The sequence below is a fragment of the Urocampus carinirostris genome, chromosome 5 (genome assembly GCF_059441175.1).
Source record: "Urocampus carinirostris isolate Australia breed hairy pipefish chromosome 5, RoL_Ucar_1.0, whole genome shotgun sequence".
NCBI classification, from domain to species: Eukaryota; Metazoa; Chordata; class Actinopteri; order Syngnathiformes; family Syngnathidae; genus Urocampus; species Urocampus carinirostris.
In genome coordinates this window covers 8,981,347-8,996,738 of record NC_142353.1, presented here as the reverse complement: position 1 = coordinate 8,996,738, position 15,392 = coordinate 8,981,347, and the positions used below count along the sequence as shown (strand labels likewise).

The 15,392-nt window shown below is 39.2% G+C and overlaps 1 protein-coding gene and 1 pseudogene across 5 annotated transcripts in view; one reads left to right on the top strand and one right to left on the bottom strand.

Moving 5' to 3' along the window:
* Nucleotides 1–15,392, bottom strand: part of fbrsl1 (fibrosin-like 1) — a 486,912-nt gene that overhangs the window by 188,322 nt on the left and 283,198 nt on the right. The window lies entirely within an intron of this gene.
* LOC148365137 (U2 spliceosomal RNA) lies at nt 12,032–12,194 on the top strand (annotated as a pseudogene).

Sequence of the window (15,392 nt, the reverse complement as noted above, 5' to 3'; positions counted from 1 at the left end):
ACGGAAGATCCACTTCCGCGTTCAGAGCGACCTGCTTCCTGCGTCCAGCAACCCTTTCTCTTTCTTCCAATGAAACTTGTGAAAAACGCAAAGCAAGTGGGTCCTGTCTTTGTTCTGGTCCTGACATCCATTTAATTGCAATTCTGTGTTCACTATTTATATAGATCTATATAATTAGTATTTTGTTACAGTCGTATATATCATATGTTACTGATATCTAATAAATAAATTGTACTTCACGGGATTTCGACTATCCGAAAACACATATTCGTAGAAATACATTTACAAAAAGCCATCTTTTGATCAAGCAAAATGTGTGGCACTTAGCGGCTGGAGAGCAGAAACGTTGAATTAATTACAACATTTTAAAGAGTTGAGGAGATAACGAGTTGGCGCCCGGTGATGGCGGCAAGTCTTCTTTTAATGAGTGCCGTGGAAATTTATGAAACTTGAGATCAGGGACAATGAGGCGTTACCGACTTGTCAGAAGCTGTCCTCTTCACACTCCTTTTGTCCTAATGAAGGCAGACACTTGTTTCTCTTTTTTCTTTCATCCCTATGCTCATATCCAGCTTGACGGTTGCTTGTCTGAGGTAAAGGTTATAAAAGACTTTTTTTTTACAAATATAATTTACATTAAAATGCATTATTAGCAGTTGTCATACATCTATCAGCATTTTTAAACATTTTTAATGGCTAAATTAAAGCTCTTTTAAGGACTTTCAAATCAAATTATAAATTTTCTCCAGTTGCATTAAAAGAAAAACTCTGGTGGAATTATGTATTTTGCAAAACTACAAATATATATCTGTGTTTTACAAGTGTGATTTTTGTTGTTTTGCTTGTTATACAAACATTCAGTTGATAAACACTACAATGGATTCAATTTTAGTGGAGGAAAGAATATTGAGGGATAAAAATCCCAACAATTATTTCGTAATCATATTTTACGCTCCTGAATCATAATTGAATGTTAAATTGTGAGCCTCCCAAACATCCCCATCCCTACCGCTGAGACACACGTTTTATGCCATTAGTATACTCTTCAGGCCCCTGTGAGAGTGGTGTTTCTACCATGTTGCCCTTTAGTTAAAAGGGGAACCAGATGAGGCTGTGCCATAACATCAAAATATAAAATTTAAGATATATTAATTTGTTATGTGTTAAACACTATATAATGAACATTACTCATACAATTAGTGTGTGAGGTACTACTTTTTTGAGTGTCTGCAGATGGAGAGTGAGGCACACAATCTCTTGCCTCATGGCAGAGAGCGATAGTAAGACAAATGATTATGATTTGGCACACACCTCAGCTCCTAATAATAGAATTAGTGAAAGTATAAGCAGCCTAAAAGCAATTCAACACATCCAGTAATTTTGATCTCGTATGGACTTTTTCGCATAATGAGGGATTAACAATCTATGCTTTTATTCAAAAGGAGCAGCACAAATATTTATTTATCAGTTAAAGCACTACATTAAAACGTTTTCGGTATGCTATCGCTTACATATTGCTTCCTCGTTCTGCCAATCAAGTGATAGTTACGATGTAGGCTTATTTATTTGTAAATCTGACTATACCTCACCAGACACCAACCTCACCTTATGCCCTTGGAAATGAGGATAATATAATCAACGGTTGAGCTCAGCACCAACGAACGAAAGTAAAACTCAACAAGACAGCACCGAAAACAAATCCTAATCTGTAAGCTTGTAAGCTATTGGCGAGAAGCAGAAATGGCGTCTGACGTGAGGGCAGTGGAAGTGGGAAGCCGCGCTGTCATGATTACCGATGCGAATTACCTGTGCCCGCTCATTTGGCGCCAACCGCTGCAGGCTCTGATTGGCTCCCTGACCCTATTTAAACCCAGTCCTGTCACTCCCTTGTTGTCAGTCCGTCTGTGAACTTCTGTTTATACAAGGCATGCCTTGTTCCCGCCTGTCACGTTTTTGCTCCCGTTTGACCTGTTTTGATTCCGACCACGTCTGCTCTGCCGTCGCGGCTTACGACCCATTTTTTATCCCGACTACGTCTAGTCTCCTGTCCTGGCTCACGACCCGTTTCTGACCCCGACCACGTTTTTGCTCTCCCTGTCCCGGCTATCGACCTCTTTTCCGTCCCTGACACCGCCATCGCTCCCTACGGAAGATCCACTTCCGTATTCGAATCACAATCCGAGTGCGAAAGCGACTTGCTTCCAGTATCCAGCGAACAACGGATCGTGGGCGCAGCCTTCCTCTTTCTTTCAATAAAACTTGTGGGAAACGTTACGCAATGGGGTCCTAATTCCGTTCTTGTCCTGACACGCGCGTCATTTACCCCAACACAGAGGAGGAAAATTAATTTGCTTTTAGTGTGCTAAACTGATAGTTTGGTCAGCATTTTCTCTATCTTAATAATTACTTGAGTAAAGTAAGTGCATGCTGTGTATACCCTTAATGAAGGGCGAAGAAAAAAAAAAACGGAAAGGGAAGCATTTCGGGCCGGGTTCGGGCCAGATTAGGGCCAGGCCTAAGATCTTACTTCTAGTTCAGAATAATATGACTCATATAATAGTAAAAAAGTAGTCATTCAAATAATTAATTGAGTACAAGTAAAAACGTACTTGGTGACAAAGAAAACCTAATCAAGTACTTAGAAACTGTAGCAGCGTCTTATTTATTTATTATTTTAAACAACCATTCAATCAGATTCAAATCATCAAAGTCCATCCAATCAACAACGAATTACATTTTATTTAAAAATAGATTCAAATAATCAAGGTAAATCTAAGTCCTGTATTCACGTGCACAATGCTTTTTTTGTCACTACTGGATGAGCTTTCAAGGTTTCAAACGAAAGCCTTTAAAGATGGGGCCTTAAACACAGAACATGGTTCAGGGTTCAGAAAATGTATTGTCATTGTCAAAGAACAACTAAACTTCATTTGGAGCATCCAGTTATCCACTCACAGTTAAAAGACCTAGAACCCAATACCCATAGATAACCCAATATACACATTGAAAGTAAAAGTGCAGCTATAGTGGAGAAAAGAGGAGGACTTTCTGTGGGACTATTGTACTGTCAGTTGGTTTACTCAGACAGTTTGTTTGGGTGAACCCTCTGTGGATTAAAAAATGGTGCCACTGGGTGAATCTAAATAAAATAAACGAGGTCTCTGACAAAGTAAATGTGCCTTAACGGAGACAGACTGACATGCACTTGTGTGGAGGGGATATGAGTAACGGGTTCAATGTAGCCCAAGTACAGTTTCTTGTATGCAAATCTACTCAAGCAAATGTAAAATGTATGATAACATAAATATACTCCCAGAGGTACAAAATATCTCAAAACTTACTCGAATAAATGTAACAGAGTCAATGTAACTCATTACTTACTACTCACCTCTGCACATCACAGAGAACATTTTGGAATCCTGTGATGGGAAAAGTAATAAAAGAAGCGGGAATTGTAGTATTATACTCCAAAGATGCTTACCTGGCGATGGTGGGAAAAAAAATGGTGTCGACCGCAAAAGCCTACTGGAGTGAGCAAAAGCGGATCTTAACACCAAAGAAGATGAAGGCCTCAGGATGACGGTTTTCCGTCAATAAAAACAGGTGTTAACCAGCTTAGCTAAGACGCTAAGAGCTGGGATAATCCTAGCCTGGATCCCTGCAAAAATCTGCCCAGGAATACTAATGTTGTAGAGACAGTTAAATCACTAGCTTGATTAGAAGGTTGGCTTTGAGCTCTGCTGCTCTTAAAGGACATCAAAGCTCACTTTGTTTTAAGACAGTATCCAGGTTTGATTAACTGCGATGATGTGATGAGTGTTTTTTCCCAACTCAATGCTAGAAATGAGTTTCTTTAATTGCAAGGAAAGGAGAAATGGAAACAAACTGAAAAAATGTGATCTTTTAGGTGTTATCAATTCATCCATCGATGCCAATTTTCTATATTCAATGTGGTCTGAGCTATAACAAATTCCAGTTAATTAAGGGGAGCTAAATATTTAGTGCCTCCTGGTGGTAAGAACAACTTAATCAAAAAAAAAAACAATATTGATCTGAACAGTAAGAAAATCATTTTTAAAATACATGGCGGTCGAGAATTTAGCATTTATTTGACAAAAGAGGATCCTTACTCAGAGGGAGCTGGCAAGATTGGCCGCCATCTTGCTGCCAAGGATACTTTTTAAACGCTTTTTTTTTCTTCTTTTCTTTCTTTTGCACATAATTTTAATCATATTTGTTCACAAAAATATGGTACAAATGGATAACGTAGTAAAAAAAAGGTTCAAAGTAGGACCATTTTTCCTCATTTAAAATGTTAATTTTTGTTTTTTCTCCCTTTTTCTCTTTTTCATATTTACATTATTTTCTTTTATTTTCCCCATTTTATTCCTTTTTTCTCTTTTATTTCTTATACATTTTTTTCTTTTTCCCCTTTTCTATTTTTAATCTCATCTCATCTCATCAGCTGCACCGCTTATCCTCAATAGGGTCGCGGGGGTGCTGGAGCCCATCCCAGCAATCATCGGGCAGTGGGCAGGGGACACCCTGAACTGATTGCCAGCCAATCGCAGGGCACACAGGGACAGACAACTCACTCGCTCATTCACACCTAGGGACAATTTGGACCGGCCAATCCACCCGAAATGCATGTCTTTGGAATGTGGGAGGAAACCGGAGTGCCCGGAGGAAACCCACGCAAGCACAGGGAGAACATACAAACTCCGCACAGTAAGGCCAGGAGCTGGATTTGAACCCACGCAGGAGGTTCCCACAACCTCAGAACTGTGCCGCACACGCGCTAACCACTGCGCCGCCGTGCTGCCCCTCTATTTTTAATCTTTTTTACATTTCCTTTTTTCTCTCCGTATATTTTATTCTTTCTTGCGCATTTAGCACTCCTTTTCCATTGCACAACACCATAGAGAGACATCTAGTGGTCAAATATTACACAATGTACCTTTAGAAAAAAAAAGAAAATATATCTTCTTTCTAATTTAAACATTGTATTCACATGACAGTCAAAGATATTTAATTTAAATGTTTTAAAAATACATATTTCAAAGGGAGGGTGTGTATTATTTGGACCCTCATAGTGGTAAAAGAAAACTTAATTTAGTGAAAAAACAATAATGATTTGAATAATAAGCAAAAACTATCATAGAAGTGTGCATATTTAAGTGATTGTAGCTCAAGAAATTTGTATTTTTTTGCATACAATGAGCCTCACATAGAAGAGGATAACATGATTGTCTGCCATTTAAAACATTGTCAAAGACTAGGCAAAAAAATGACAAAATATTTGTGCTGTTTGGTCCCTTCATGTTTTAGTAGTTAGTAATCTTCCTTGTGCTTTGTAGTCATGGTTTTTGCTTGCACTACACAATATAGCGACATCTAGCGGTCAGATACTACACACTGTCCCTAAAAGAGTTACTCAAAAAATTGGTTTTGGCAAAATTAGAAAAATGTATACACTTTGAAAGCAAATCTACCATAATTTAGCTAATTTTAAAGATGACTTTGCCCGAATAAATTGTATAATATAAATCATTAAAATCAGCAAAAATAATTCCCAGTGGAACAATATAATTTTCAATTGCCGTTTTGCTCCATTGGCAGACCATATAGATACTTTCAAGTATGATTTTCAAATTTTACAGTACTTTAACCCTCATTTTAAGTCAATTAAAACGAATAAAACTAAATTGTTAACTCATTTGTCTCTCATTATAAGAAAAACAATCCATACAATGTGTAAGGTTGTCTGCTACGGTAAATATATATGACTAATTTAACAACATTTCATTCATGCATGGATTATTTGTGTTATTATGTTAAAATATTATCTCATTTGCAAAAAAATCTCCTCATTTTCAGATATTTCAGCTAATTTCTCTAAACAATTGTCCTTTAAACGAGCAGTTATACAATATACTTTTACTACATGCTTTCAAGCTCAGTTTACTAAATATTTTTTTCTACAAATGTTTGAAAACATGAGAAAAATTGATCCACGATATGTAAGATGAGACTATTCAGTTTATTGAGTATACCATTTTTTATTTCACAAGAAAAGCAAATTTAAGTAGCTAAAGAAAAAATCTGCCAATTTGGCTTTTCCCCCTCCAGCTTTTGCAGTGCGTGTCAGCAAAACGCACGATAGTCTGTCATAAAGATGAAACGTAGACCTAATTGGATAAATATTTCAAATATTTTTGGATCCACTATGATTTTTTGCTTTAAGGTACTGGATTATGTCTTGACTATCGCCACAGCCTTCAAAGGACCCACCAAAATTGTAGATATTCTGCACTACAAAAATCCGACAGACCTGGCAGGCCCTTTCAACTATCTGCCAAGTGAGGGGATAGGTTCCTTTTCTGATAAGCGTAATCCTTTTCACCTCCGGGGAACTGTCAGCCAGGGAAAAAAATCCTAACTGATGCCCCTCATCAGAATGAGACCGGCTATGGCAAATTACCCTTTGTTAATCATACATTCAACTATCGACCGCAGAGTCACAAAGTCCGGCGAGATCACCCGCAAGAATCCATTGATCCCTGTCGTATCTCATCCGTCCCGTTGTGATATCGAATTTCTATTGACTCAATCCTGGCGCGTCGTATATTAGATTTCCACTGGGGACGATTCTGTGTGTATTCACTCTTCACTCAGCTTGCATTTCCTCGCTTGGACTCTAAGGCACACTTAGAAACCCCAAATTGGCCAGAAATTTGAAAGTGCACATTTTAATCTGATGCGCCTTACAACCCGATGCACCTTATATACTGTAGATTAAGGTGGATACGTTTGGAAATGCATAAAGTATTTATAAGTGTCGGTTACTAGATGATGTTACAGTATGCTAACCTTCCAGTGTGATTTAAAACAGAGTTTAAATCGGTGAGGGCCCTAACCCATTACCACTAGATATCTAGTAGTACAGATGACGTATAAAAAGGCACAAGAGCTTGTCACCATGCAGCATTATTTTTACTTCTGTTGCCAGGAATGCAGATTCAAACAATTTCTCCACTTCTTCACCAATGAGTAATTCAATAAGGGCCAACTTTGGGAAAAGCCTGATCCCCTCTTTTAAACAAACAAGGCCCCGCTGACGCATACAACCATTCTGCACTCATTGTCCCATTGTCATATATGTTTGTCATTCTGCTGTAGTTGTAATTTAATTCCTGTTGTTTTCCCGTTGTATTTGTATATATATATATATATATATATATATATATACACACACACATACTAAACCGCAACGTTATATAGAAGTGGAGATACTGTTTAACTAATGAGAATGCAAAACAAAACGCACTTGGCAATTTAGTGTTTCTGCTAGTGTAAAAGAAGTGTGATAATGAGATAAGTCCTAATACCTTTACGTATGTCATCTGTACCATTGGTCGTCTCGTGGAAAAGTCTAGGGGCTCTCACTTCTGTGATCCAAGCTCGATTCATGTTGCAAACAATGTTCGGCAACACTTATCGAACATTCATTGTGCTACTTATCAACTGATCAATCATTGCGCTATTTCGTGCCGTACGAATAAACAACGTAGTCTTCAATTGCATGCGTCTAACAGTCCAGTGCACAGTCCACTGTATAAAAAAATATATGCACCGTATTTGGAGGTGCGCCTTATAATCCAGTTGCCTTATTGAGTGGAAACTCCAGTACACTAAGCGTGGCGGTGTATCCGAGCATGAAAGACTAGTCGTAACCTTCAAATTTGTAGCGTCTTGCCTCTTGATGAATGTCAACAAAACAGTCGGGAGAAATGAGAAAAAAGAGAGAAGGTGCGGGGAAGGGGTTTAGCCGGCTGGCTGGGTGGGGAGAGAACACACAATTATAAAAGCTTCATTTCTTCAGAGAACCATAAAGTCTCGTCCCAGAAGGGCAGCTGAGCACAAATCAATTTCTTTCAGTCGATTACAAGCTGCGAGGTTCTAACCTTCATTTGTGAGTCTAATACTCCAACAGTTATGTAGAACACATACCAATTAAGCAATTCCGCTAGAATAAGAGGGCCGTGAACTGATGCGATTATGGGGGCCGGGCCGCCCGGGAGCTTGGGTTACGGGCTCAGGAGTGACGGAGGGGGGAACTGAGACTGAGGCGAAAAAAATAAAAAAATAAAAAAAATTCAAAATTAATCCTAATACTGTGTGAATTGTTCCTTGGAGATGAGGTTGGGTGGGTCTGCTAATATTTTGGGGTGATGCAGAAAAGGTCACACGATAGGGGTCACAACCACTGTTGGGTGCGTTACTGAAAAACAGTAATTAGTTACAGTTACTAGTTAGTTCATTTAAAAAGCAATCCCGTTACACCACAGATTCACGAACCCCTCAACAACCTCGGTCGTAGGGGTACCACTTTCCTGTGGTGTGTCTTGGGGAAGTAGCACCCCTCTCTCGGCCAATTTTATGGGTAGGGGTTTGCTCAGCTACGTGAAACACACAGTACTGGTTTCCTGATCTTCATCAGCTAGTCGCCATTGTTTTTCAGTGTTATGCGTCATCCCACTCTTCAGAGATGAGATCTTGGCATTGATGTGCAATACTAATACTGATACTAGATGCTAAATCACTGGGAAAAAAACTGTTTTGTTCCACATTTTTGGGTATCACATTAGACAATACGCAATTCATCACTTTATTTTTTTTTGAAAAATGAACTTTGTGGTAACGAGGTTACGTTTTTTGCATTTGTGACAGATTAAAGACTCAAAGGACTTTGCGTTTCATTCATTTTTATATCTTTATTCAAATTATTTATACATCTAAATATTTAAATAACAAGATGGATGAAAAATGAAATGTTCTCCTTAAAAAAAGTGAAATAAATACAAAATAAATAAATAATTCAATAAAATCTCATATACTACCTAGAAAATAAAAAAATACAAAGACAATATGTCACTAACTTTGACCCATATCAAGTCAATCAGTGAGTTAGCATTTGTTTTAGCTCAGTGTTACCTTAGCATTAGTCGCACACCTTTGCCGACATTGAAAACAATGCTACTAATACTAGTACTATACAACAGTCTTCATCCTCACAAAGATACATTTCTTCTAAGAATCCAGTCTGGTGGGCACATAAAGAGTATCAATTACGGGAAAAAAAATTCTTTATTGTGGGGGAAAGCCACCCTATGTACGGAAAAGAGACTAGATAACTGACAACCAAAAGTAGTGCGTTACTCTGAAAGTAAGTAACTATCTAGTTACAAACTACTGTATATACTTACTTTGAAGTTGACCCCTTAAGATAGGTTTCAAAAAGCCACATAATAAATCAAATCAAAGAAAACATCAGACAGAACACTTAGCGATCAAAATACGTTTAAAATTATGAACTGCTATTAAAACAGTAAAACGCTATGTTGTAACAACAGTTGAGTTACAAAGTTATTTTAATAAGGCGTTACAGTACACATTAACAAAGTCCTGTATTTCAGGACTATAAGGCGCACCTAAAAATCCCAAATTGGCCAGAAATTGGAAGGTGTGCCTAATAACCAGGTGTGCCTTACATACTGCCGAATGCGGCGGTAAAGATCAGAAATGCATACAGTATTCATATGTCTGCCTTCCTACAGAAGCTTACTGTATACTACTGTATTAGAGCAATGATTGGTCAATCAATAATCATCGTTAACTTAAATTGTCATAAATTAATTTGAATCTGTCTCATGGTGGTGAGGGCGCTGACACTTTACCACTAGACCACCAGTGGTACGAAACACATACGAAAAGGTGTTGGAGCTCAACTTGTTATCACACTATTTTTACTCCCCATGTTGCCAGAAACTCTGATTTGAACAGTGAATTTTGTTCTTCATTCTGATATGTTCAACAGTCTCTCCACTTCTTCACCTGTTCGTCAATAACGTTGCAAAAGACAGAGACAGAAAATAGAAAGTCGTTCAACAAAATACTGTAAAAGCTCTTTTACACGCAACGGTATTGACACGCATGTAAAGAAGTAAAGAAACTGTTTAACATATCAGAATGCACTACGCAAATCAGTGTTTCTGGCACCGTGAATGTAAATAGTGCGATAATAGGTTAATGTCTAATGCATTCCCATTAGTTATCTATTTCACAAGTGGTCTATGGAAAAGTGGTGGCACCCATACTGATGCGACCCGGTTTGGATTTCCGTTGCAAACAATGTTTGGCGATTTTAATCAGCGATACTTATCGTCAATTATATAAGGATATAACAAGCATGGTAGCTCTTACTGTAGTCTCAAATTTACGGCCTTATAGTTCAGTGAACCTTGTGTATCAAACTATATGAAAAATACTTTTGGGGAGTGCCTTATAATCCGGCGTGCTCAATAGTGCGGAAAATACGGTAATTGCGTTCCAGGAACACATTATTTTTTAACACTCTAGTCCCAACAATGGTCATATCGAAGTGTCCTTTGCCAATATCGCCCGTATGCGGACGCTTTTTGGACACAATAAGCGCCATGACAACTGGCTAAGGATTACGCAGCAGGTTGTTTTATATTGTTTCCCTGCTAAATTTGGCTTACAAGCACTGATCTTGACAGCAACAGTACCCGCCTCACCCGCGTTTCAATAACGGGAAAACACATTAGAGGCATTTTGCCGTTTTCTATCGTCTCGAGCGGAATCCGAAGGCAATTTCTGTGTCGGCAGATATCGGACGACCGGCGCATTGTCATTCTGTGCTGAGGCGCACCTTAACCGCCGCCACAAGATTTATGGTAATTCCTGATAGCGTGTGATAGGATGCAGCCCATAAAGTCATGTGAGGTGTGCGTTGCCGTGGCAACCGCTCCCACTAGTCACCAGCCTTGATGTCTGACTTTTCCCCCCTTTGCTTTTGTGAGACGCATTTCGGATGCGGGCGCGAGAATGAGATGCAGATTCGAGGCGCAGTCGAGACACAGATGTTTCTCATTGGCTTTTAATCTTCTACTCCTTCAGTGCCTGGCGAGAAAACACTCCCCTCGGAATGATAATTGGATAAGATGAATACAGAACCAAATAAAGGCGGTTCAACGTCCGTCGAACAAACGTTTTAATAATAGAAAACTTTATGGCTGTTATAAACATTCAAATAATTTTGTGTTATGCGCTAAATTAAAAACATAAATAAAACACCCGTGTTTTTTTTTAAGCAATGCATTTCAACACAAAATTCTCATAAAATACGAATTGGGACACACAAAAGGCCTTTTTCACTCAACAACAGGGACAAACTAATCTAATTTGCACTGGAGTATAAGTTACATTATTTTCACTCAGTAGTCGATGACACTAGTTTCCGGCATGGAAAAAGACGATGTTAATTAACAGTGCAGAAAGGTTGATTCTACTACACAAATACTTGTGTATATCAACATCAAAGTAGGTGCTTTGCATAAAGCACAATCCTGGTTCTATTTTTATATATACTATATTTTCATGACGAATATACAGGTATTAGGTTTTCTTCAAAATATGTGGCAAGCCCCACAGTGCGGTGTGCCCTGTATGGGCGTGTCGTTGCTTTAAGGCGGACATAGAAGAAGGCACCATGAGAACGTTAAAGAAGAAAGTGTGGACCTTGATTGTGTATGAAAATCAAGGAATCAACGCATCACCACCTTTGCAACCGTGACCCAATCTGTGAGCATTGGCACGAACAATTTGCATTTTGTTTTTGATAGCTGGTGCCACAATTCTTAGTCCCGGTGGTGCAATCACGACAGTGCTTTCCCTCTGCATGTTTTGAGTTGGCATGTTATTATTATTTTTTTTTGCGTGCATTACTTCTCACGTATCTCAAAATTGGTCTTCCTGCATAAAACTTCAAAAGCAGTGAATTTGGGCATACAGATTGTATTTAAACACCCTATGATAAGGTGCGCCTTAGGTGTGTTAAATACAGCAATGGCACATGTACCTGAGACTGCGCCTTATAGCTTATAGCTGCGCTTTATTGTCGTGGGACTATCACATGTCCAGGCTTTGATGCTAGGTCCTTAGCTTGGCCTTAGCTTGGCCTTTTGGCCAGGCTTTAGGGCTAGCTTGGCCTTTTTGCCGTACCTCTAGCCATGATCTTTGTTTTTGCATTTCGGAGATGGAATAAGAGCTTGCTCTGTCCACTCCACGCATCGGCCCGGTATTGCAGTACCTCCGGGAACGGTGCATTCGCAATGATCGCAGCAAGGCTATAGGGCTAGGACCTTAGCTTGGCCTTTTGGCTGAGAGTAAATGTACCGGCTCCTAGGCTTTGTAGCGTATTATGAACTGACCGATAACGGATAATGGATAATGAATAACGAAGATAGAACAATAACCCTAAAAACCCCCCCATAGTGCCTCCTTGAGGCTGTATGTTGAACATGCAATCCCAATGAACCATAGATTATGCAGTTTGTATAGCTGAACAGTGAATAGTTAAAAATTTATATTTGTGAGTTGGTCCAAAGTGTCAAAAAGGCTGCAATTGCTGTTGCAATACCCTTTTTCTTAAATTATTACCATACGTTTAGTTATATAAAAATCAAATTTCTGATGTGTATTTCAAAATCCTATAAATTGGATCACTTATGAGTCCGCGGTATTTCAACACACATATTAATAATGACAAGATATTTTTCAGCACACTTAAAATTAGCTGAACATAGCCTTGTATAATGTTGTAGGCGAAACACCAATCTTCGTCCCTTCAATTCTGTTTTTCCTTTGGGTGGCTCACTTAGTAAAATATGGCCATCATCATTGCTGATTTGGTGCAAAACGATGCCGCATGGCCACTGTTTTCTCACCGAGTCAAACAGCAACCTATTGTGACACAAAAGGTTTATTCAAGTAATCAACTCTGACTCTTTGTCTGATGTTAGAAAAGCAACAATTTGCATGACAAGACGCTCTCATGTTCCTCCTCGGAGAGCTTTATTACAAGCGGATATTTCAAATGCTATCAAAGGCGCCACATATTTACTTTGATAACTCCATCAGATGGCACCCTGGGTTTAATAGTAGCAATCTTGGAGCGCCTGGGCTACAGCCTGAAGCAGAGACAATAATGGGGGGTAGAAATATGAGCAAGTCATGAATAAAATGTCCTTGAAATGTTCATAAATAATGCACCCAGAGCACACACAGAATTGTTGCCTATTTAACTATACATGCTCCTTTCCTGAGTTGTGCAAGGGTGGAAACAAACATAACATGTATACCAGGGGACAATGCGGGACTTGAACCATCCTTTCCCGTTTCAGCCCCTAGGTCACCTTGCCCCTCGCTGTCTTTGTTTTCCGTTTGACTGTGTAAGAATGTTTGAAGACGCAAAACAAAAATAAGCCCTCTTAGAGAACAAAAGTGAACATTTTGCTCGATAACGATCTGCCGTTGCAGTTTTCTAATGCATGCTAAGTAATAATAATAATAATAATTTCCTTTGTATTGTCATTCTTTGTAACAATGTACACAGAACGAAATGTCGATACACCTGACCCGTTGTAGCGGGTCGATGCAGCCGCAGCCAGAGGGCGCCGCCATTATACCAATTAGGTATGTCTCGGTCGAGGCACGAACCAGCGACCTCCCAGTCTCAAAGCGGGCACACTACCATCTAGGCTACTGAGCTGGTAGTCAAACCAATATTTAATCAGACACTCAAGCACATGCACATTTATACACACTTATGTATTATTATGCATTCACCAAGCAGTACTTCAATAGCTACACATTTTGAAAAGAAGAACACACATTTGAAAAAGTCCTTTCAATTTGAGTCATTATTAGCTCATTTCCTGATTTGATTATGTCCTCCTGGAGGCATAATTGTGTGCAATTAATAATGCACAAAACATTTAGAAGCATGCATATTAACAACTGCATTTTAATTTAAGGTAATATTAGAACATCTAAGACATAGTATACATACTAGTAGACAATGCGCGGGCCCGTTTGACATCTGTGATCTTTTGTTTAACCTTTCCCAAAATAAGGTGCAACTGCACCCCAACTACACTAGGGCCAGTGGTGTTCTCATTCGCAGAGAATTTTGTTTATATTTAGCCTCTAAGCAGTGCATTAAGCTCAGAGGATAAACGTTGAGTATAAGGAGTGGACAGGCAAAGGGAGATGGAGTAAAGAGACGGACAAAGATGTCCACAAAGATCTCCTCCCGAAAGCTAAGACAAGTTTGGCAAAGCGTACGTAATAAAGTCAAGTCAAGTCATGTTTACAGTATTTGTATAGCCCTTAATCAAAAGGAGTCTCAAAGGGCAACACAGACCACAGACTATTACAGACTACAGACTATTACTACACCATCCTCTGATCTAAAACCTACATGAGGGCAAGGAACAACTCAAAAACCTCACCATGAGGAAAATGAAGAAACCTTGAGAAGGGACTGCACATGTGGTAATCCCCCTTTCAGGATGACCATGCCAAAGTGGAAGTTGCATTAAAAATAAAAATAAAAAGCACTTCACTGCGACCACTGAGAGAGACGAACAAAGACCGACGTGCTTACTACGTTAAATATGTTGGCAGAGGACAACAAGGAGCCATATAACATTAGGCTATCACTCTAAAATATTACGACCCAATTACGCTGACAAGATGCTTGAGTTTCTTTCTTCTGCGAAAATGTGCCAAAAGGAATTGATTTGGCATTGACAGAGGTGTGGTTTTACCACCAATATCGAGCAATCTAAGTTTTGTCCCCACCAATATCAATTGAAAAAAAATAGAAAGATCAATCTTGCGGAGGGCGTGAGGTGATTTCTACTTCCGAAGAAGGGGGGTGTCGGGGTATTTGGGGCCGTATCAGGAAATTATTGAGAAGCACTGCCTTATCCTAACGCTAAGTGGAGATACACCCATATGATTTCTTACCAATATTTGGGCTATCACAAGTCACCACAGATTTCCGCTTTTTATGTCATTTTTTTGAACAATATGTGTTAAGAAGCACAGTTGACCTTTTCGTGGTATATTACAATTATTTTCCAAGATAATACATTTTGGAAAAAAGTTTGTTTCGTCTTTAACTTCCCGAGCTGCGATGTCATGTAAAGAACACCAGCCCCCTAGTAAGCCAGTCATGTTAATTAGTTCAAAAGGTTTCGAGTGTTTAGGTAGTTTTGTGGAGAATGTCTAGGCGTTGTGTCGAAGGGTGGGTGCATCAATGGTACCACAAATGGCAAGCAGCGAAAATGGGGCGAACTGGCAAAAATAACAGACACAGAGCTAACAGGGGCTAAACCAGTCGGGGAACAGCAGGCTAGCTGGCTGCTAAGGGCTAACCAGGACCGATCGGCGAGAAAACGGGAGGCTGGCCAACTGAAAACATGCAGTAAGCAGCCCGGCTTCTCTGGACTCTACAATGAAAA